The following is a 24,647-nucleotide window of genomic DNA, read 5'->3' on the forward strand; positions in this document are numbered from 1 at the left end:
CGCCACAGCAAAAATAACCACAATATGGAAGGACTGTCAAATTTCAAGAGCGTTAACGGTGAGGTTGATCAACTGCTTAATATTCCCAATACTGACCTACGGATGTGAATCTTGGATACTGAGAAATTCAGAAAGAAGAAAGATAGACGCCACTGAAATGTTCTGTTGGAGACGAATGCTACGAATTCCTTGGACCGACCATAGAACAAATAATTCAATTTGAAGAGAGCTAAAAGTTAGCCAACGACTCTCCAGTAAAGTCCATCTCAAACAATTAAAATACTTTGGACATGTCATGAGAGCAAACACAGAAAACATGGAAAGGTTCATTAAACAAGGAAAGGTGGAAGGCCGAAGATCACGAAAAAGATCTCCAACAAGATGGATCGATCAGATTACAGGAATATGCAAAAGACCTATGCATGAGTTCTAAGAAATGACCAGAGACAGAGATCTTTGGAGACGGACAATACACGACATCACGTCGACCACTACACTCCCTCCGAAGTGTCAGCATTGAAGAGAGAATAATTCCAATATATGGTGAAACTCGAAGCTGTAAACCACTCATAAAAAATGTTGGCACTAAACTCAGATTACTTGTATCAAAATTTTACTTAAAAAAAATTTAACGAGAGATATTTGTTCCGCGTTCACCTCAACCTGTCGCACAAAACTGAGGCAGAAATGTAATTATATGACGTAATCAATTTAGAATTCGTTTGAAACGTCTGTAGAAGAACTAGAGAAGGAGATTCAAAGCAGTTTCCGGCTATATTAATTTTACCAGTGGTTTAAATACATATTAAGCGAAGGGGCCCTCAGGGACATCTTGCCAGTTAGAGGGTTAAGAAAAAAGAAGTGCAGGAACCGCTTTGTAACAGACACTTTGTTTGGAATTGTGTATTTATCTCAATCAGTTTATCTTCAAAAGGTTTTGCAACAATTTTACACCGTGGGAAATAATGGTTACAACTATAAATACAACAAATTTATATAATAAAGAAGATGGTGATGAACAGCAAGAAGTTGAGGTCACATTAACTGAATAGTGAATATTTTTTGCTTGAGTTTTTTTTATAAATAATTTGTTATTAACTATTTATATGGGAGATAAGCCACAATTAAATTGAAAAAATAATTTTATTAACGTTTCGACGCCCAAATCGGGTGTCGTTGTCAAAATACAAAATACTGCTAAATTAAACAAAAATTTTGTTGAGAAATAAAATATTCTTCTAATAATTTATTTAATCTGACTCATTTATATCGGCAATTTAGACATATATACTATACATTTTAAAGTAAAAGACTTTAAAATGATATTGCCAATATTTATGAGTTGCATTCCTGGGACGACTTTACTGAAAGATATCCGATATCCAAAAAAATCATAGCATGTGATCTGGCTTTAAAAAGACAACCAAATGCAACGGTGGCAGTAAAATTACAAGGCAAAACCAGGAAAAAACCTCGTGATACTATCACGTCATCGTAAGTATTTGGTCTTACATTTAATTTACTCTCAAGAAACTAATACCAAATTCTGACTTTAATGTGCTTAAATTGTAAATAATATTAATACATAGATATACAATAAGTAATACTAAAATATAAAATATGTAATAACTCGATATGTTATTGACTTACTAATCGTGGTAATTTATTTCTATTGACCTCCTCTTTCAGTATGAGTAACCACATACTACTGCATTCTACCGAGGAATTTGCGACACAATTGGTTTCATTTAGCATAATTAGAGACGCTTCTTTGGTTTTTCTCTTTTTACTATCTGATTATTTCGGTACTATACTTGAATCTCTGCACTGAACTATAATGAACAAGAAAGAACAAAGAATTGCATTTATGAAATACTTTGTGAATGCGAACAATTTTATTTAGGTGAAACATCAAGACCATTAAACTTTAGAATATGTAAACATCAGTCTTATATTAAAAATAGAGAATTTGATAGATCTTAAATATGTCAACACACTTGGTATAATGAACATAGAGTTCAGTACACCCGATTTGGGCGTCGAAACGTTAATAAAATTATTTTTTCAATTTAATTGTGGCTTATTTCCCATATAAATAGTTAATTATAAAAATGTCACAAGGAAATAGCTTCAAAATAAATTGTTGGTTTATTATATTCGTATACATTAAATAAATATTTTTTTCTATTTTTGAAGTTATACTTCTTTAGGCACGAGGGTGAATTTTTACATTGCCTGGCGCATGCGCACACCGACAGTGTATTAGTCAATTATCGTTATATATGACAGTATATTTAGTCGCTCAAACGTTATACGGGATCGTATTGGGTGTTAAAATCACCTGTCAATAATTGTTGCAGATTATGGATCAACAAATGTTGTGTATATTAGTTTTTATTTTTGTGATGGCAGAGAAAAAAGTAAGTTCATAATTGTAGTAACTTTTTAAATAGTTTTTAAAAGCGACAGGTACGTAATAATTGTAAATGTTTCAGTATCCTAATAAAAATTACATAGGTACCTACCTATTTGAAAAATTTAAAATGAACCTATCAAAATAGCATGTAATGCTTTGATTTACATAATTTGATTACCATCAAAATTTCTGTCAATATTCACCTAATATATTGTTCTCTTACTCAATTTGGTTAAATTCAGAACTGTCAAAAGTTTAAACCGTTTAGTTCGTCGATCTTCCCACATGATGCAGGTGTCTCTGTGGGTAGAAGTGAAAGATGAATAAATTACAATACTAACTACGCAAACATAAGCGGGTTCGAACCCCAATAGAAACTTTTATTTTTTTGTTTTTTTTTTATACATTTTATGATTATAAGTAAATGTATTATATAATTTTTTTTCAGAAAATACGTATTTAGTTAAAAAAATTTCTGACAATTATTGTTCAGAAATCATTTGTGGCATTTTTCAATGTGTTTGTGTGTGTTTTGTTCTTTTATTTTTTTTATTTTTGGTACTGTTTTAATAAAAAATTTTGAAAAGTAGTAGGTAAGTAATAAAATTACTTTAATATTTAAATAAAATATAAATAAACTCTTTAAGGTGTATTAATTTCGTTGAAATCATATAATAGAAGTATAACTACTTGCGTGCGTACAAAGTACATACACATTCTTTTTTTATTTCTTTTGTTCTTTTGACAACGTCTACTTTGTAAACAAATTCTAACGACAAATTGTCTACATTCTTTGACAATGCCGTTCTTACAGAAACAACCTACGAAATGAATTGATTTGGTGGTCTGGCCTTCTTGTATATCGGGAGTACAGCAATGGGAAATAGCTGCTCAGGACCGACAACAATGGAGGGAAATAGTAAACGCGGCCAAGACTCACATAGAGTTGTAGAGCCAAATGATGATGATGATGATGATGACGCCTTCTTGTACCTTCAACATTCATTTTAAATGCATTTCTCTCTATTGCTATTATGGAAAGCGCATAAATGCTTTGAATTATTTTCTATACTCTATAATATCGGGTGTCCACTTATATTTTCCCCCAATTTAACGGCCTATAACTTCTAAACGGCTCAAGATAGAAATATGCGGTTTTCGCTGAAATGTTTTATTTTAGTAAAAGTTTTGTCTGAATGGATTGAATTTTTTATATCGCTTTCTAATACGAAAAGAAAAATGGCGGATTTTTGAAAAAAACGTTGTTGAATTTTTTTTAACGGAACACCCAGTATATTTTTTGTAAATTGAAAGAAAGGTCATTCACCTATCCACCGATATAAAGTTTTTCAAAATGGATTGTCAAATCACTGAGTAATTAATTTTTAAAATGAGAGGTGCAACGTGGATATCACATAACTAAATAACATAACTAAGCAAATTGATATTATGTTATGTAATTTCCACATTGCATCTTTCATTTTAAAAATTAATTTCTCAGTCATTTGACAACCGATTTTAAAAAAATTTATACAGTTGGATAGGTAAATAAATGACCGTTTTTTAAAGTTTTTAGGTAAATGACCATTTTTTATATCGCTTTTAAATAAAAAATGCCGGATTTTTGAAAACAAACATGTTGTTGACTTTTTTTATTGAAACACCCAGTATATTTTTTATAGCTTGAAAAAAACGGTCATTTACCTATCCAGCGATATAAAATTTTTTAAAATCGGTTGTCAAATGACTGAGCAAATAATTTTTAAAATGAGAGATGCAATGTGAAAATCACATAACATAATATCATTTTGCTTAGTATGTTATTTAGGTATGTGATATCCACTGCACCTCTCAATTTAAAATTTAATTACTCAGTGATTTGAAAACCGATTTTGAAAAACTTTATATCGTTGGATAGATGAATACCCTTTCTTTCAATTTGCAAAAAAATATACTGGATGTTCCATTAAAAAAAAGTCAACAACGTTTTTTTCCAAAATCCGCCATTTTTTTTCGTATTTGAAAGTGATATAAAAAGTTCAATACATTCAGTCAAAACTTTTACTAAAAAAAACATTTCAGCGAAAACCGCACTTTTCTATCTTAAGCCGTTTAGAAGTTATAGGCAGTTGGGCAAATGGGGGAAAATATATGTTATAATACACATAGTTTCATAAGCTATGCATCACCTTAAAAGTATAGTCATTTTCATAGTTGATCTTTTAGTGAAGGTATTAACGCATTTCGCTTATTTTTTTATTATTTTAGATTTAAACAGTTGAACAAAGGTTTACTCAAACTTATTTTTTGAACTATTTTGTTGTATTTCTATATGAAAATATTTCGCCTATCGTCAGTTAAAACACATATTACAGAGTAAAATCCTCTAGTTTATTTGTTATTAAAGGTATCAGAGAAACTAAAAACATAAAATGTTCACAAAATATGAGACTACAACATTATTCCGATGTACACACCTTTGTAATATTTCCTCCCTACAGAGTGTCTCAAGTTTTGTTTCAGTTAAAACAGATGAAAATGAAAAAAAAACGTATATTTTCTTTGTTTCTAAAGATATCGGGGACATTCAAAAAACAAAATGTTGTACACACATTTGTACCTTGTCCTCCCTACAAAGTGTCTCAAACGTAACATAAGAAAACCATTTCTTTTCTTCTACTTCGTATAAGTACAATAAAAAGTTTGAGTAAACATTTGCCCAAGTGTGTAAATACCAAAGGAAAATCTAAAATAATAAAAAAAGAATTAGCAGAATCCCTTTATCTGTTCATGAAAAAATCAACTATGAAAATGAGCATAATTTTAGATGATGCATAACTTATGAAACTATGTTTATAACATCAAATGCTAAAACAGAGATTCAAAAATTTACCGAATAGTTACCACAGACTTCTATATTTCCATATTTTTTACATGCACGTACTAAAAATATTATCTTGAAACATTATGTGGTGTAATCTAAAGGAATATTAACCTTTTCAGTTCATCGACCCTTGCACTGTGCGTCTTGCATTTTCTCGCTTGATTTTTCTCCAGCTTTGGCATACTTGTAACATACAAAGGAAGAAAATTACGGTTGAATTATGCCACGAAAGCTGCTATTTGGCGCTTTATTTTAAAAGAAACAAAGAGCAGTCTTTTATGTTAAAAGTTTCTCTTAAAACCGGAACTAATGAACGCAAAATAAATTTGTTGCAGTTTATTAACCGGGTAATTTTTACTTTTAATTGCTATACGAGGAAAATAGGTTTAGCATTTATTACAATATACTTTGTTTTTCAAACGCCTAGCAACTTTGAAACATTGGTCTTTATTGAAATGTGCTTTATATACAAGTTTTTTAAGAGTTATTATTCTGACATTTTTATATTAAATACCAATAAGATAAATACCAATATTATTTTAATGTAATAGTAATATACCGTCCCTCATAATATAATTATATTAAACTTATTAAATAAATAGGATGATATTCTGTGACCAACTCCAATGCAGTAGAACTCGGAACAAGGCTGAAAATACCTGCAATCCGGGACTTTTTAATAAAAAACGGTGCCATTCGTTTTAAATACAGGGTAGCGAGAAAGTATGGAAATACGTAATGCATCAAAAACCGCTATAACGACTTTTACAGATTTTGGTATGTAAGGGCACTCTAATGCGAACGATATTATAGTGATGATTACATTGTTGTCAAATCTTCCGTTTTTCTGGAAATCTACTGAACTTGATTATTTCAAATAAAACTCCCTGTATATTGTTTTTTGTTTTGAAGTCGTTAAAAAATACTGATTATTTTTCATGTTATATTTCCTATACCGAAATGCCATAATTTCGGAGTTATTGCTATATTTATTAAACAAATGCCATTTTAAACAAATTATAAAATTTTTTCGGTCCGTGTATACATTATTTTAGGTTCTTGGAATCATTGCGGACAAAAAAGGTCTTGTGTAATTTTCCTCTAAAATTAATCGTTTCGAGTTATAAAAAATTTAAAAACACAAGGTAAAAATTTGTTTTTGTACGAAGTATCTAAAGTAAAGCCGAAGTACTTCGTCAGTTATACGACAGTCCATCAGATCAGGAGGGCATTTGGGTGTAAAGAAAACCCTTCAGAGAATTCGGGAAGGATTTTATTGGATGAATAGTTCCGACGATGTAAAGGACTGGTACAAGAAATGTACTACCTGTGTTACGAGTAACGCACCTTACCGGAAAAGAAAGGCTCCTCTGAGACAGTATAATGTTGGAAGTCTGTTTGAAAGAATAGCTCTGGATATTGCCGGGCCATTTCCAGAAAGTGAAAATGGATGCAAATACATGTTGGTCGTAATGAAATACTTCACGAAATGGGTTGAGATCTACGCAATTCCGGACAACAAGTCCGCCACTATTTCAGTTGTGCTAATCAAAGGCTGTATCAGCCGATTTGGAGTACCTCTGAAGATCCATAGTGATCAAGGAAGGAACTTTGAGAGCGATCTATTTCAGGCAATCTGTGATAGACTAGGCATGAAGAAGACAAGAACCACGGCATATCACCCGCAATTGGATGGAATGGTGGAGCGTATGAATAAGACAGTAGGCAAGTATTTGACCAAGATGATGTCCAATCATCAGCGAGACTGGGACCAGTACCTTTCGTTCTTCGCAATGGCCTATAGATCTGCGGGTAATGAATTAACGGGCCAAACACCAGCAAAAGTCCTATTTGGATGCGAGATGCGTCTACCCTGTGACTTAGAGTTTTGATGTTGACCTGGAGAAGATGTGGCTGGTGAGGATTACGTGAATTGCGAAGAAGAATGTACGATATACATGAGTTGGTCTGTTCCCATCATCAGATCGCTAGCGACCGAATGAAGAAAGGATACGATACCCAATCCGAGAAGGGATGTTCCAAAGAGAACGAGAGAGTCTGGCTCTATAATCCAAAGAAGCGAACAGATTGTTCTCCCAAGTACGCAGAAGTTCTGGAAAGGCCCGTGTCTCATTGTTAAGAAAATTATTGACGTTATCCACCGAATAAGCAAGATTCCTAGGGGAAAGCCGATGATAGTCCACCATAACCGGTTGGCGCCGTACGGGGGAGACCACGACATAGATGAAGAAGTGGAAGTAAACCAAGTTCGAGAAATAGCTGACCTCACGTTTGAGGAGTTCATGGGGGCCTATGGAGGTGCCGGTAAAGCGAGACATTGTGTTATCACTGAAGAAAAGCGTGATCTACTCGCACGTCCCGATAACTATTCACTGGCCTATACCATCCCGGCCATTATCAGAGACGCACGAGGGTTGGCATCCGCCTTTTGAAGGAAGATTAGTCGAGTTGCAGAACTTCAATGCCAACTGCCAGCTCCTGGCAAAGCACTGAAGCTCCAAGATGCATTACGTTACCTATTCTATCTGGTAACAAAAGACACTGTCCATGACCAACCTAGCTACCAAGATGTATGGGATTCATTAATTCAATTGATAGAGCACGTGTTGGAGTCCAACGTGCAAAAGTTAGCCATGCCAAAGATAGATTGCCGCCAATTAGACTGGAGAGTTATACGAAATATGGTAGAAGAAATTTTCCAAGACACCGAGGTCCAGGTGCTAGTCTGTTGCAATCCGCATAGTTACTGGTGCGGAGCGAAGACCGTCCCCTTTCCTTTTTTTATACAACTGGGAGTTGGTAAACAGAGTCCAGTTGCAGATACCAGCCTCCAGTTCGAGTCCTGACAAGGTTCCAGGAGGAACCATCCTTTAAGGAGGGGGCAATGTGACATAATTATGTCACATACTGTTTTCAGCTCCCGGTCTAACACACCCAAGTTATTTAGCAAGTAACCTTTTTTATGATTTATGATGTTCTATTCCTTCTCGACTTTTGGAGTAAATTCTTTCTTGTTTCTTGTAAATACTATTCGAGATGTTATAGTTTTTCATTTCTAGAACATTGAATGTTGTATAAATAGTAGGATTTTTGTAATGATCAGTGCAGTTTTGAATTTGAAAACGTCGGTGTACTTTGATATGTAACAGGCGCGGTATATTTTTGAATTTGTAATTAGATAAATTATTAGATTTAGTATAATAAATAAATTAGATATCGTAGTTAGTAAAATAAAGGATATAAATTCCATGTTTTTCATTTGTTTAGATGTAAGTTATTAAAAATAAATAAACTCAACTAAAACCAAATATTAGTGCCTAAAAGATCATAGAAAAGTCAATTTTGTAACATATGGTATAAACGTGAAAAATATATTGACCCTTTGTTACAGTTAAAAATCCTTTTTCGAAGTTATTTATTGATATAAATTATAATAATTATTTAATTAAATAAACAAGTTTAAGTAGGTAATTTTATTTGCAGTTTATATTATATATTATGTAAACTGCAAATAAAATTACTTAAACTTATATTATACGACTAATATTTAAATTGGCATGCAATACTTGAACCTAACTTCAGCCCGTGAGTAATAACCCATAATTAATGAATTATTACTCACGGGTAAAATAGTGGGTGTTTTTATCTATACAAGAATAGTTAATAATGAGCATGTTATTAAAGGGTCGTAGAAAAAAGAATGAAACACACAATGTTTAATAAGCTTTATTACCTCAAGACGATATTTTCTGATATTGTGTTTTAAAGCGAAGTTATTATAGTAGTCTAAACATACGGGCAGTTTATGCCTTATATATTTTTTATACTGGCTGTTAAAGAACATAGGATAATATTTCTTGCTTAGCTTCCTATCCAATTAAATTACGTCACAACAAAAATTCCATGTACTTGCATTTTATGAAACTAGAAATCAATTTGATTGGAAATGGAGAAACAGAACAGCAACCATATAACACTATAACAAGGAAACGTACTAACATAAAATTTTATAGAACTAGTTCTCTATAATATTCCGCGCTTTGAGAGCTGAGCAATAAATAAGCCAAAGTAGCAATAAGAGGAAATATATATCGAGAGCACCTACAAAGTAGTTGTCATTGAACTAGTAAATAAAGTTTTATTTAAGAGGATGGGTACGTATTTTCGGCTGCAATGCTATTCAAATGTGGATTCATTTTTTTCGAATCCTGAGAAAACTAATAAGTATTTTTGAAAAATTTAAACGCAGAATGAAAGATTACGTTATAAGTAAGGGGCCGAAAGTCCCTGAGAACATCTATAATGTTTATTTTAATAAGTTACAGAAGTGAAAAACTAGGAGAAAATTTAGTGTGATTTTTAATTTCAAATATTTTATTCAAAATAAACTTTTAATTTATTCTAAGGGACTTTCGGGCCTCGGTAATAATTTAGTCTTTCGTTCTGCGTTAAAATTTTTTAAAAGTATATATTAGTTTTTTCAGGATTTGAAAAAAATGGACACCATGTCGGTGGTAATATTTTCCAAATCTATCTTTGTCTTGCAACGCACTCAGTCGAATAGAATGTTGTCAGCATATTGTCAGTCAGACATTGACAATCAGTGACAATTTTAAATATTTGACATGGCATCGGGAATATTTTGAGTTGTTGATTAAATAATATTGATATATAGTGTATTTGATTAATAATTGATTTAAGACGTGAACTTAATAAAAAGTTATTTATTGTGTATTATTTGTGGAAGATCCAAGCAGAGAATACATCAGCATAATATATTCTGTGATCCAAGTATTTTGTTGTTAAAGATGTTCAAAATTGTAAGCGTTCCATAGTAACAATATATTATTAAAAATCACTTTAACACTTTTCCTCTTTTCTCGATTGAGTATTAGTTTTTGTTGTACATATAAATTATTACAATCACTTAATACATAGTTAGTGAAAAAATTATCACATGTATTAACTGAATTAATACTTTGCAATTATACAAATTATAACAGTTATCCAAGAACATTCAAAAGCCATATATTTAAGTTAATGATGACATTTTCAAGTAGAATGATATTCTAGTAATATTTACATATCCATACCAGTGTGAATTTTACTACACGTAATTTGCCGTGTAAAGACAGAAAAAGTAGGGATAGCCGTAAAATATTTGCGAATTATGTACCCATGGCCTTAAGGGATATTGATTTCTAAATATGTTTTTTGTGCTGTTAAAAATATCGGTTGATCATATTTATGATGAATTCAATGATGATGAAAATAATAAGCATAGAACGTATTTTCTAAAATAAAGGACCCACAGATAACTATTTTCTTACTTAAAATTAAACAGAATAAAATAATATTTATCCTTGTGTGATGGGTACTCAGGTTACCGATCCCAAGGACTGCAGACGTTAATAAACGTCTCTTTATAAAGACAATGAAGTCAACTTTACTAAGTAAAAAGACATTTACTCACCACACACGACACATTACTCCCCTAAGCAAGTAAGAGCTATACGTAATTACGTGACTAAAGGTTGAAAACCAAGGCCATAAAACGAGAAAAAATAAAAATGGGGTTCCGAGGCGATTTAGATAAATCTGACACAATCTGGAAGAAAATGGTAAAAATAATAGTTTTCAGAAGAGTGTAAATAATCTCCTAATAGACCAAGAATGCTAAAAAGTAGATGTGGTGATAAAAGAATAAAATAAAAATCTAAAGTTGACATTTAAAAGCAAGCTGAAAATTTGTTAAGAGCTTAACGGTGTCTAGACGAACAAACATTGATGTACGTTGACACTGGAACAGGGAAAGTTTGAATTGTGGAACAGGTTACAGGTTTCGAACGTCAGGCTACGAAAACATCGAATGTATTTTGTCGGACAGAACTTCCAATTAATTTGTTACCTTTTCATTAAACTCTCATGCAAAAATCAGACTGCAATTAATTTATAACCATCATAATTCCTGTCATTTGACATTTCTACGTGTCGGACATATTTATTAAAATGGCCCAACATATTTGTGGGACAAACATTTGTTCATAGTTTAAAAAATAATTATATTATATATCGTTTACTATTGAATAAACTTAAAAACAACCTGCTAGTTTTCACAATCATAAACTTGTCAGGATGACAAGATCCACAATTAAAACCACGTTCCACAATTAAAACTTCCCCTGTTCCAGTGTTCCCATATATCAAAGTTTGTTCGACTAGACACCATTCAGCTATTAATAAATTTTCAGCTTGATATTAATAAACTGTTTTTGGTACGCGGGATCCAGGCCTATCTGTACCTACATAATATATAAGAAAAAATATATAAATTGCAAATTACAAGAAATAAAATAGTAGTTCTGAAACTGTTTTTTTGTGGCATGTCTAAGTTAAATATTATGTTTATATAAGATTAAGTCACAAATGACTGCAATAAAAACTAAATTTTTGACTAATGTTTGACGTTTCGACTTGTACTCCGGGATAAAAAAAAAAGATTTTTCTGTTTAATAATTTAAAAATGTATAACCAGCAAAGTTATTCTAACCAGCAGTTTTGTTGTTTATATAATTATTTTTCTACGGTTGTGTTAAAAGAGCCACTTTCACGCACGCATTTCGTTTCCGAAAGTTGCACTTTTCCGCACGGCGTGCGTAAAAGTAAATTTTCCCGCACGGCGCGCGGAAAAGTAAAATACCTTGTAATATGGCATTATAATATATTATAATACATGCAATAAACTAATATTTAGATATTATTTACTAATTTGTTTCAAATTAATCTTATTGTGTTCATGTTCATGTTTTAATGAAATTAGCGCGATAATTTCATTCATAGGAGATTCTGACCAATAGAAAGCTACAGAAATAAAAATTATACTGATAATTTTTGATAATATCCCGTCGTCAAGTATATTACGTCAGATGCCCTTCGTTGCTACGAAAAAATACATTCAGTGACATTAATGGCAATTAATGTTCTAAAAATTATAAAAGTGATAATTTCAACCGTCAAATATTTATAACAACTGTGTATTTAATTGCACTAATTTGTACTTACATAAATAAATTACAATTAAATTCTGGTTTTGAACTGTTTTATTCATGAAATAATCGCAACAAATTGCACTAGATCTCTAAAATTATTATCGAATTTTTGCTCTCGTGACACTTTGATATAATTTCACTCCCATTCGGGTCGTGAAATTAAAACTGTCAAAGTGTCACTCGGGAAAAATTCGATAATTTTAGAGCTCTTTGGCGATTACTACTGATTATTTCATTCATATTCTGACCAATAGAAAGCTACAGAAATAAAAATTAAACTGATTATTTTTTAATGATTTTAACTTCCAATCGTATAGTAAGATATTTGATCACGTGTTTATTTCTGTCCAATCAGATTAAAATTATACTAAGAATTATCTAATGTAGAAAATTACCGATAGAAGTTTTTTAAGTAGATTGTTTCTGTTTAATGGCAACCAGTTTCCTAGTTTTGACAATTGTCACATTTAAGAAAATATCAATAATATACGTATTAAAAAATAATCTTACGAATATCACACGACAGTAAGAATAAATAAGAAAATAATGCTTCATTTTTACTCAAATGTGTTGTCATTGGGCAATAGACACGAGAGCCCTGCGGGCTCTTGTGTCTATTGCCAGACAACAAATTTTCGAAAAACTGTCGCATTATTTTCAATTTATTCTCACTCTATTGTGATATTATACCCGATAATTTTTGATAATATCCCGTCGTCAAATGTATTACGTCAGATGCTCTTCGTTGCTACGAAAAAATATATTCAGTGAGATTAATGACAATTAATGTTTAAAAATTATAAACGTGATGACTTTCAACCGTCAAATATTTATAACTATTATGTGTTTAATTGTACTAATTTGTACTTACATAAATAAATTACAATATAATTTTGGTTTTGAACAGTTTTATTCATGAAATAATCGCAGCAAATTGCACTAGATCTCTAAAATTATTATTGAATTTTTGCCCTCGTGACAGTTTGACATAATTTCACTCCCCTTCGGGTCGTGATGTTAAAACGGTCAAAGTGTCACTCAGAAAATTCGATAATTTTAGAGCTCTTGTGTAATTACTGCTGATGATTCAATGAAATAAAATTATTTTGACATAATATTTAAAAGTAAGATCAGTAGACAATTACAATGGTTTTGAATCGTCGTCACGGAAACCAATATCGTCGACCTGGTAACCCATTATATTGAAAGTTTGGTTTTGACAACCTTGTCAAAGAATTAATTTGTGTATTTTCACTTCTAAATAAAAATTGATATAACTCTATAGTCCATTGAAATGATACATTTCGGGTTGCATTTCTTAGAGGAGTCAATTTTATTTTTTTAATATGTAGGGGGGTTCCGTAGAAGCTTAAGTTCAAGTTTTTGGGGTCGCCGCCCTTGTCCCCCGGCCGCCATCTTGGAAAAAGTGTTGCAAAGGGCTTTCGTGCTGTATTTCCTAAACTGGTAACCACACAGAAAATTTCATTACACGTAAAATGTAGCAAATTATATTTTATAAAATTTATTACTTTTTATCATCAAGTGGTCAACCAAAAAGTTATAAACAAAAATAAGAGAAAATTTTATAATAAGTTTAATTTTGGAGGTTATAACTTTTTTCCGTTTATTTTACAATAAAATAACAACATAACGATTTTATAGAGAATTTTTCAACAAACAATTTCCACTAGGAAGTTGTTTAATTTTATTGATTTATCTAGGTTTTACAGCGCTCCAAACTCCTCATAGGACACCAGATTCTCGAATTCTCATAGGAATACAATAAAAACAAAACCTTGGGCTTACTTTCCTATCTATATATTTATTTATTATGATTTTAACATTTCTATGATATATTACTAAGGTATTTTTGACCCTGTTCACGACCACCTATGAAGTAGAGTTTGGAGGCGCGTTTTTTGTGTGGTATCCCCAATAGACCTAATCCATGGACAATTTCTAGACAAAATAATATTATTTATTATTATATGTTGAAAAAGATCTATCATAGTTATTATTTTTTCATTTTTTTTATGGTCCCGGCTGCGAGTCAAGATCTGAATCAGTATCCGAGGTGATTTTTTGTGGTATAATGAGAGTTAGAATTGGCATCATTGTCGGTAGTTCATCTATCAATTCATTTTCTTCAACAATTAATGTTGATATATGAAGAGCTTAAATGCATTTTTTGTAAATGTTTTAGCGAATCGTTTGTATCTCAGGGTTTCCAGACAACAGTGATTAAAGATGGCTCGACTTTTTCACTGACAGCAGTGAAAACCCAGAGGTTTCTTTCAAATAAAATAACCACCACTCATAATGCGGTCTTACAAAAAACACAAAATGCTTACATAATCACAAAAATATAAATTTTACCCACAAGACTCTCAATGGTGTTATCTATAAAACTGAAAATACTTTTCACAATTTTACTTTACACGTGTCCAAATAGGTAGCACAACTGTAAAAATAAGCTAAGTAGAGGGGGACCGAGTGCTGTGCCATCTAGGATAAATTATAATAATAAAAGTAATAGCAAGCAGATATTCAGTCCGGTACGGAAGAAAAATGACGTAACTGAAAATTTTGTCAATTCCAGTTTATTGCGCAATTAACTTCTAAAATACTATGTTCCAAAAGACCGAACTGTAAAAATGTGCTGAGCCACTATAGGGTAGTTGCGTCGTTACTGAATTACGCGCTATGTTAGACCTTGTTTCAGATGCATAATGACGCAACTGTAGATAGGATTGAAAACAGGGCGATTAAATTAAGATAATGAAATTCGAACCAATATCGATGAAAATTAAAGCCATCGTTGTCAAAAAATAAAAGCCATGCCGAGGCTCCTGGACGATTACTCTTCATTTAATCCCCATTTTAAATCTTTAAAAATCGTTTTTTTGCTCTTCTGAAGAATTTTGCATTTTGCGGTTGCGTCATTCTTTTTTTGGACCGGCGAATTTGTCATCAAACAACTTCTTGTGGCTTTTCTATATATGCTTAGGGTTCTAAGTTTTATAGTGGGAGAAAGGTCAAAAACAGATTAATAATAGCATAGTAATGTTAAAATCATCAGAAATTGTTCGCTGAAAGACCCTCTACAAAATTGCGTTAAAATTATTTTATTGTAAAATGAACTGAAAAAAATTAAAACCTCCAAAAGGAAACTTGATAAAAAATTTTTACTTATTTTTGTTTATATCTTTCTTGTTGGTCACTTGGTGATAAAAATAATAGGAACAAAATTGTAGAAAATTTAATTTGATACATTTTAAGTTTTATTAGATTTTCCGTAGGGTTGGTAGGTTATGAGATATAGCGCGAAACCCCTTTGCACCCCTTTTCCAAGATGGCGGCCGGGGGAAAAGGGTGTCGACCCAAAAAACTTGAACTGAAGCTTCTACTGATCCACCCTATACATTAAAAAAATAAAATTGACTCCTCTAACAAATGCAAGGTATGGGCTAAAAATGTAACATTTCAATGAATTTCTATTTTTTGTGGCTTTTTTTTTCAAACGTAAGGCCCTAGAAAAAATATTGTTCCTAAATCATGCGGAAAGTGTATTCCCCGAAGCTGCTTGCCCGAACTCCGGTATCGCGTCGTTCGGGTCAACGACAGTCTCGTGCGTGGAAGTATCACTTTCCGCACTAGATAGGAAACTAGTGGACTATTTCGTAGCATTGCAGCTTAATCCCAACTCAATAAAATAATATTACGTAAACAATAATGAAAGAACCTTTTTTCTATGGGTGCTACACAATGTGCAACTTCTCTCACCACTTACATACATTCAAAACGAACAATTTCTCACGCCGTGAGAAAAGTCGGCTATTATAGTGAGAAATATTTTTTCTCACGGGTTCCATACGTATAATCGTGGTTTCCATGGTAACATGCACAGTACAAACACAAATATTTTTGTCAAATAAAATGTGTCAAATCAAAATTTACCAGGAATTACCTTCCAAAACTGTTCAAATATAACTGGTAACTATAATTTTAAATAAATAAAAGTATATAAATATTAAGAATATTAAATACCTACATATGTGTATAATATGTATTTTATTTCAATTTTGGCATATAATCTATAGGTACATAAAAGCACCTAAATTATTTAATTTTGAAGTTTGAACTCTTGATAAAAACGCATCCATAGAAAACGTACAGTGTACAACACGTGAGAAAACGACATATTTCTCCCTCGCTTGATTTGCGGCACTCGCCTCGTACCTCAGCTCGTGCCAACAAACTTCTGCGCTCGTGAGAAATATGTCTTTTTTCTCTCTTGTTGTACAATATACTACATATTATCAAAAGTTTATCGGGAGACAAAAAATAACATTAAGAAGAGTACAACAAAATACACAAATTGCACAAAAGTAAAGGTGGAAATCTTTGTTTTTATAAAAAGCAAAAATTGTATAAAATCACCTTTGCTTTTATACAATTGTAATATAAGAAGAGGAGAAAAGAAAACTTGATATATGGAAGAAGGATGTTGAGAAGCTACTTCAACTAGAAGAGCAAGTAAGTGGTGGGCATTAAAATAAGTAAACACAGTAAATTAAAATCCAGACTGAAAAAGTGGAAGTTCTAGGAATCCAGAACATGTTGCAAGAAGAGTAGAGTGAAAATGGGCTAAAACCACGTTGCTGAGTGTTAAAAGTGGAAAAAAAGTAACAAGTCACGATAAAAACTGAGTCGGAAAACAATGAGGAATATTAAAGGCAACGTATTTTTAATAATTTTAAAATAGCTTGTTTCTTGTCCTCAGATCAACATTTAATTTATAAAAAGTTACCCCACTAGTTTAAGGAAAAACCCGTCTTAATAATATTTTGAAGGTGACCACCCATCAACAAAATGCTTGCTGGAAAGAAATTTAGCACACATGAGGAGGTAATCTCCGAAACTGAGGCTTATTTTGAGGCAAAAGACAAATTGTATTATAAAAATGGTATTGAAAAGTTGTATGACCGCTATAATCGTTGTGCCGCCCTCGAAGGTAACAATGTTGAATAATAAAATCAAATTTAATCAAAAACAAAATTCTGTCTATGTTAGCCTACGAACTTTTTAGCCCACCAAACCAGCCTGGTTTTCATTAATACGGATTAATTCTATTGTCCAAGAAAAGAGTTTAAAAAAAAGAAAACTATAGAGGTACCAATTTGTTAAATATTACCCTATTTGTTAAATACTACCCTGAAACTTACGACTAAAATATTACAAGAAATAATGAATCAAAGAATAAGGTTAAGGATCAGGTTTTTGTACTGGAAGATCCTGTACACAAACAATATTCGTCATAAACCAAATTACTGCAAAATAACTAGAGGATAATAGACAATAATTATTTCAGTCAGTTTGACTTGAAAAAAATATTCGACAGACTAATACTCAAAGATGCAATTGTGGTATAGTAGAGAAGTTCCTCTAGATATAAAAATTACTGAAGACATCTACCAGAACAACAAAATGGAAGTCAGAATAGATGGTCAACTTACGGAACCTATAGACACAGGCAGCGGAATAAGACAGAGGGCTTATTAAGTCCCATGCTCTTCAATTTATTCAAGGATAAAATAATAAAAAGCGTCAACAAAGGAAGAGGATCATCATCCAGCCCTTTGCGTCCACTGCTGGACATAGGCCTCTCTCATTTTTGTCCATTGTGCTCTATTTTGAGCACTTTGCATCCAATTTCTAGACATTTTCTTGAAATCGTCAGTCCAACGAGTAGGTGGTCTTCCTCTACTTTTTGTGTCTAATCTCGTCCTCCACTCAAGTAATCTCTTCGTTCATCTCCCATCACTGATTCGGGCGATGTGTTCGGCCCAGTTCCATTTCAGGGTGGCAATTCCGGAAATTACATCGGTAACTCCTGTTCTTCATCTTAAGTCTTCATTTCTAACTCGGTCACGAAGCGATATACTCAGCATTGACCTTTCTATTGTCCTCTGGGCTATTTGCAGCATTTTACAAGTTGTAGCTGTCAATGTCAAAGTTTCGGCACCATACGTCACCACAGCCAACACACATTGGTCAAATGTCTTACGTTTTAAAGAAATTGGTATATCGCTTTAAAAGATGTCTTTGAGTTTTACATAGGCTGCCCATATTAGGTTTATTCTTCCTCGTAGTAAAGGACGAGCATACAGAATGGGAAACAAAGTAAAAGTACTCTGTTACGCAGATGACGCAATAATGATAGACCAATATAAAGTTAGTCTGCAAAAATGCATATTTGCGTTCCACGTTCTTGCTGGCCTACATCTTCATCGTTTGTTGTCAGATGCCGCTTTCCATCCCCTCTTTACAGTTCTACCTTCACTCATTCTCGCCATATGTGCGAACCACGATAACTGTTTCGTTTCAAGTGTGTCTAAGGTCCTTCCAATACCGCACTTTTCACTTATGTGTTCATTTCATACGATCACGTCTGGTCACCCCGGATACCGCACGTAAATATCGCATTTCGCATGCTTGAATTTTACTACGGATGTTGTCGCTCACTGTTCACGTTTCACTACCGTAGAGTAGCACCGGCTCGTATACAGTTTGAAATGCTTTCATTCTTGTTTTCAGGCTTACTTCTTTCTTCCTAATAAAACTTTTATTTAGTGCATAGTATGATTTTGTGGCACTCATTACCCTGCTGTTTATTTCTGGTTCTATATTTCCTTGCCCATTCATTGTTGATCCTAGATACTTGAAGTCCTCTACTTGTGTAATGGTCTCATTATTCAGCTTTACATTTATATTTTCTTGAGTTTTCGATACTACTAAAGCTTCTGTTTTTTCAATATTTATGTTCATCTTAAATTTCTTTAAGGCTTCATTCCAAACATTCACATTCACTTGTAAGTCTTTTTCTGATTTTGCCACAATTACCAGGTCATCGGCATATATCAACTCTGACACGTAAACTTGTTGAAGTTTATACACCTCAACCCTAGTTCTTTTTACCTTACCCCTGCATTATTTTGCAATTTCGTCCATGAGAGTGATGAATAACAAAGGACTCAGAACACCACCTTGTTTACACCTGTCCTTGTGTAGAATTCTAGAGATGAGTGATTGTTCGTTCTTACATTATTACGTGTACATTTATATATACTCTTTATTGCTTGGATTAACTTCGGTTTTACATTTCTACGGTTTAATATTTCCCAGATCTTGTTACGTGGCGCCCGATCAAATGCTTCTTCCAAGTCCACAAAACAGAGAAACAACTTACTGCTATGCTCTAGGGCTTTTTCTGATAACTGTCTCACTATAAATATGAGATCGGTTGTACCTCGCCCTGGCCTAAAGCGCATTGGCTGTCATCCAGTGTGGCCCCGATATCCGCAGCTTTTTCTCTAGTATTATTCGTAGATTTTACTAGCAGCTACCAACAATGATATTCCCCTATAGTTAGAACACTTATGTTTATCACCATTTTTGGGTAACGATAGAATAGTTGCAAGAGTCCAATCTCTAGGTATGCATCCAGTACGCCAACAGCTCCTTATGATCTTCGATAGTAATTGTAATCCTTCTCCTTCCATATATTTAATTAGTTCAGCCTTTATATTATCTTGCCCTGCAGCCTTGCCATTTTTTAATTTTAAAATAGCTTCCCTGCATTCTTTGTATGTTATGTCATCATCATCTTGTTGTTCATTTAAATTGTACTCCTCCCTGTCATTCTCTATTTCGTTGTTGACTCCCATTAATAATTCCATAAAATGTTCCCGCCATCTTTCGGTAATCTCTTCATTTTTTTTAATAACATATTACCATCATATGGTACCAGCCGCAACATATGCATCAGAAAAAAAACCCGATACAACAGAAAGGCTGCAAAATAGAAACTGCAAATAAAAGTACCAGAGGAATTACAGGAAATACGCTCAGAGATCGAAATAGGAGTGAAGAATTAGAAGAAAATGTAACGTACAGTGTATAAACGAATGGACCCTAAATGAAAAAAAAAAAGAATGGAATAACCACATCGGCAGAATGGGGGACACGTGTGGTCGAAATAGCAAGATAATAAATAGCAAGAATAAATAAAGTATCGGCAGAGTATGTGGTCCTTGTTCCGTGGTATCGGCCGACCGCGCAAAATATGAAGTGATAACCTTCCATAGAGTTATCAATCAGCCAATGAACAAGCAGAATTGCTTATGAAGAGAAAAAAAAGGTAATAATGATATAATGTAATAATGATACCTATAATGATATTACTAGAAATACAATTATATTCATCGAATTTAAATCTCGACATAGCGAGAATTTTTTTTTATTTTTGATGAAAAATTAGAGATTGCATAGAAAAAAGTATACTTATAAGTACAATAGTATTTCGCTATAGTCGTTTTATAAAAAAGAGTATGCCTATGGGCAAAATAAAGGAAGAATTATTTATTAAGGACTAAACAAAAACTCAAGAAGGTAATAAAAAATTATGAAAAAAATATTTTTAAGAAACGCTTTTCTTTAGTTATGAGTGACTAAAATTAAACATATTATAAACAAATCAACTAAAAAGCAAAAAATAAAAAAAAATGAAAAAATCTAACACATTCGTCAAAGAAAAGCGTGGCGCGTCTTCATCGAATAAACGGTTTTCGCACCACGCTTTTCTTTAACGAATGTGTTACATTTTTCATTTTTTTTGTATTTTTTGCTTTTTAGTTGATTACTTTATAATACATTTAATTTTAGTCCCTCATAACTAAAGAAAATCGTTTCTTAAATATATTTTTTGCATATTTTTTTATTTTTTAATTTTAGTCTTACACTTTACAAACATTAAAGTATATCGTCATGTTTATTAAAATATGTATATAACATATGAAGTAACAACATGAAAAGTAGTAGGAATCGGCAAAAAATTTAAAACTTTCTTGTTTATTTATGAAGCATAACGTAAACAATTAACGTAAAAAGTGAAATTATATATAGTTCATATAATTAGCTACAATCTGTAAAGGTTTTAAGTTTCTTCATTGTAAAAAACAAGAGTATTTAAGCATTTTCCTTTAAAATCGTTTTTTTATTTAAACAATTAATAAACAAAAAAAAATTTATTAACTATTCGTGTATTGTTCCCGAGAATGGATATGTCTGCAAATTTTTAGTCATTTGCATTGAAGAAAAGGCAGTCAAATTAACGTCCAAAGATTTGACCCAAACGATTGAACTAAAGAAATCGTTTAATTAATTAATACGACAAAACGAATTCTAATGTTAATTCTAGCACAAAACGTCTCTGCCGGTGGTTTTTCTAAGACTACGATAAAAACACGAATTTTTTGAATTCGAGTTTTGGTTGAAGTTTTGTTTCGTATCGTATTGAAATTTGACACGAATAAACGCCGAATTATATAATATAAACAAATATATGAGCGATCAAAATTTGAAACTTTTTTGTTTATTTATGAAACATTTATGAAGCATAACAATTAACGTAAAAAGTGAAATTATGTATAGTTCCTATCATTAGCTACAATCCGTAAAAGTTTCAAGTTTCTACATTGTAAAAAACAAGAGAATTTAAGCATTTTCCATTAAAATCGTTTTTTTTTTAGTTATACTTTTTTAGGCACAAGGGTGAATTTTTACATTTCCTGGCGCATGCGCACGCCGACAGTATAGTATTAGTCGCTACATCTTTTAAGTTAAGTATCGCAAATACGGTGTGCGTGAAAAGAATATATTATTAGTGTTTTTAGTAAATATATTTTTATTATAACTTTTATGTCTGTGGATTTGTCTTCCTCCTAATAAGTATTATTGAAAATGTTTATTTTCAATTAATGTATCTGTCACCGGGATTGTAATTATGTCCGAGAAATGATCGACTGAATACAAAAACGGTGGTAGTTGATTCGTAGAGCATTCGCCTAGGGATCGAGAGGTCCCCTGTTCAAATCCGAACAAAGTCATATCCCTTTTTTTTTAATTTTTGGTATTCCTTTTGTTCTTTCTAAAATTAGTTTAATATTTAAATACAATACAAAAAACTGTTTATAGTAGATAGGTATATTGATTTCGTTAAAATCATAATATGAAGTTAATAGTATATTATTCAACGAGCATGTAATGATGGCTATTACTCACGATGATGAAGTTTGCGACACGAGCCGTAGGCGAGTGTCGTAATTCATCAGATTGAGTAATAGCCATTACATGCGAGTAGAATACTATACTTTTTCTACGACGTTTTTTTATTTTAATTAGTAAAAAATTTAATTATCAACTACTCAAGATTTAAATTATACCTAATAATTTACAAGAATACCTAAATGCTATTTAACCCTAGTGCGTGGCTGAATAATTGGTTGCATACTATTACCAAATTATTATTTATTGTAAAAATACAACTAGAAATAGTCAATATAAGTTCTGTTCGTTTCCGAAAAATTATAAGCTTAAATTTGCACCTACTGTCAATAATTAATCTAATAAATAGGAAATGGCTGTGGTCGGTGGACGTATTTCAATAGTTATAATGTAAGTATATTTACATTTAACTATATCTAATATAATAATGTAACTATACATAATATATTATAATATATTTAACACAATATAACTTGAAAAATAAACACAGTATTAGTTATAAATTCCAATTAACATAAATAAAATGAGCTAATGTCACTGTCACTAAAATAAATGATAAACGTCAAAATTTTTAGTAAACAAGATATAAAGGTAAAAAATATACTGACATTGTTACAGTTAAAATTCCTTTAAAAATTTTTTGAAATTAATTGTTGATATAAATTACAATAATTATTGTATTAAATAAACAAATTTAAGTAATTTCATTTGCAGTTTATTTACGATTAATATTAAAAGTGGCATGCGTCACTTGAATCTAACTTCAGCCCGTGAGTAATGACCCGTGAGTAACTTCAGCCCGTGAGTAATGAATTATTACTCACGGGTACAGTAATGAATACTATTGTCTATGAAAAAATAGCGAATAATGAGCATATTATTAAACGGTTGTAGAAAAATTATATTATAATACAAGTAGGTATAACTTTTTACGTGCGTACAAAGTACACACACTAAAATTTTTTTATTGACTATTTGTGTATTGTTCCAGCGAATGCTTATGTCTGTAAATTGTCATTCATTTGCATTGAAGAAAAGTCACTTAAATTAACGTCTAAAAATTTGATGCAAACTATTGAAATAAAAAAAAGCGTTTAAAAAGCATTTAAAAACTATATAATTTCGAACTTAATATCTATAACGGATAAAGGATGTAAATGTTAAAGACATTTGCTTATAAATAAAACCACCAACCTCTTTGATCGAGTAAAATCGATCTGTTTAATTACTAGGCCTTCGTTTAAGATATATCATGTTCTGCATTACCTTATTACCAAGTACAGCATTAGCTAATTGTCTGTAATAATCCCGTTCCCAAATTAATCATCAATTCCTGTTAATGGTTTAATTATGCATTTTGGCTATTTACAGCGCGTTACATTTGAGGTTATTCGAACTCGACTGAATTAAACTTTTAATCAAACCTCGACTAAAATTAAAATCATTAACAGTGACTTTGGTAACACTAATAATTACGCTTTTAGATCAATGCATACAATAATATTTTTTGTTTTTTCGAAACTGAATTTTTGTTTTTATTTAGAATAGAATGGAATAGAAATATGCTTTATTGCCACTGAAAATTTTTACAATTTTATGGACAAAGCTTACATACAGTCAAAAGAAAAACATAATATAAATAACAAATAACAACTACAATTTACTAAAATTAGATAAATCGTAAATAATGTACAGTGTAAAATATAAAAGACAAGACAAAAACAATTTATTGCAAAATTTATATAAATTGCAAATTGAACATACAACAAATAAAATAAAATAAGTACAACATAAGGAACTGACAAATTTATGCTACTGCGTATGAAACCCAACTTTCTTAGTTATTCATTGAGAAATTCTTCTATTGAATAATATGGTCTTTTGGATAAATAGGCTTTTGTCATTTTACGGAACTTGGGGAAAGATGTTGCAGATTAAAGTTGTAACGAAAGATGATTGTACAATTTCTTTGCGGAATATAATATAGATTTCTTTACTAACTCAGGGGATGGAATCGGTAAATAAATATCAAAGATTGAATTTCTGGTGGAGTAAATATGATTGGGCCTTGATGGAAAGACAAGATGGAAAGACAAAGAAGGTGTTTACGAATTAAACAAACCGTTTCTAGAATATATAAAGATGGAAGAGT

This window comes from Diabrotica virgifera, chromosome 5 (genome assembly GCF_917563875.1).
Source record: "Diabrotica virgifera virgifera chromosome 5, PGI_DIABVI_V3a".
In the NCBI taxonomy this organism is placed as follows: Eukaryota; Metazoa; Arthropoda; class Insecta; order Coleoptera; family Chrysomelidae; genus Diabrotica; species Diabrotica virgifera.